The sequence below is a fragment of the Rhagoletis zephyria genome, unplaced genomic scaffold (assembly GCF_001687245.7).
Source record: "Rhagoletis zephyria isolate East Lansing unplaced genomic scaffold, Rhagoletis_zephyria_1.1 Rzeph_scaffold_02977, whole genome shotgun sequence".
Lineage (NCBI taxonomy): Eukaryota > Metazoa > Arthropoda > Insecta > Diptera > Tephritidae > Rhagoletis > Rhagoletis zephyria.
In genome coordinates this window covers 2,047-3,257 of record NW_016160061.1, presented here as the reverse complement: position 1 = coordinate 3,257, position 1,211 = coordinate 2,047, and positions in this window count along the sequence as shown.

Genomic DNA, 1,211 nt, shown 5'->3' with positions numbered 1-1,211 from the left:
TAAATTTTGTGCAAAACTCAGGAAAATTCAATAAATTTGCATACTTATTTGCAACTTTCTATTCAGATTTTTTAGAAAAATTCTAAGTATGCAGTTTTATAGCTCAACTAATTTTAGTATAACAAAGTGCAAGCTTGAAGGTGCTAAAAAATCGCGTTGATTTTTGGCAATTTTTTTTCAGTCAGGTTCTTCCGTACAAAGTATGTTCGAAAATTTTTTTGGATGTAATGAGCAACACCTTCTACTAAAAAAATTTCCAAAAATCAACGCAATTTATTAGATACCTCAAACTTGCACTTTGTTATACTAAAATTAGTTGGGCTATAAAACTACATACCTAGAATTTCTCTAAAAAATCTGAATAAAAAGTTGCAAATTAGTATGCAAATTTATTGAATTTTCCTGAGTTTTGCCCAAAGTTTAGAGATTTTGTTTTTATGTTTTTTGGTGAAGTGCGAACTATATTTTTATTAAAATATTTTGAAAATAAATTAGAATAAAAAACTTTGCATATATTGCGAAAAATCTCTGTGCCAATACTTTTGTCCGGCACTGTAGTTTCAACTTAAAAAAAACTAAAGGAAAAACTCCAGGTTTCGATCGAATTTCATATGCAATGATTAAGCAATTGAACGCATCTGCAAAGACAAGACTTCTAGCTTTGTATAACAACATTTTTCAATCGGGTACAATGCCGCAAAACTGGAAAAATGCCACCGTCGTCCCCATCGCAAAACCCCAAAAAGAGCCAAATCAGCTTGAATCTTATCGACCAATCTCGCTAATTTCGTGCCTCTCGAAACTAGTGGAGAAAATAGTCGCGACGCGTCTACTGTGGTTTATAGAAACAAGAAAGCTCATTTCATCCTGCCAGGCCGGATTCCGACCAGGAAGAGGATGTACGGATGCGCTGCTGCACATCGACTACCATGTAGCGAAAGCTTTATCTACACATAACCATATTATCATACTATCATTAGACTTCGAAAAAGCGTTCGACAGAGTAGGAGCATACGTAATCTTAGGGAAACTTCAGCAGTGGGGAGTTGGACCCAAAATCTTCAATTTTATAAAATCATTTTTCCTAAACCGTAGAATTCGTGTCAAGGTAAACGGTGTTTACTCTAATTTATATCCACAATCAAATGGTATACCCCAAGGGTCGCCACTTTCGATTTTACTATTTTCAATTGCATTCAACGAAATTAGCC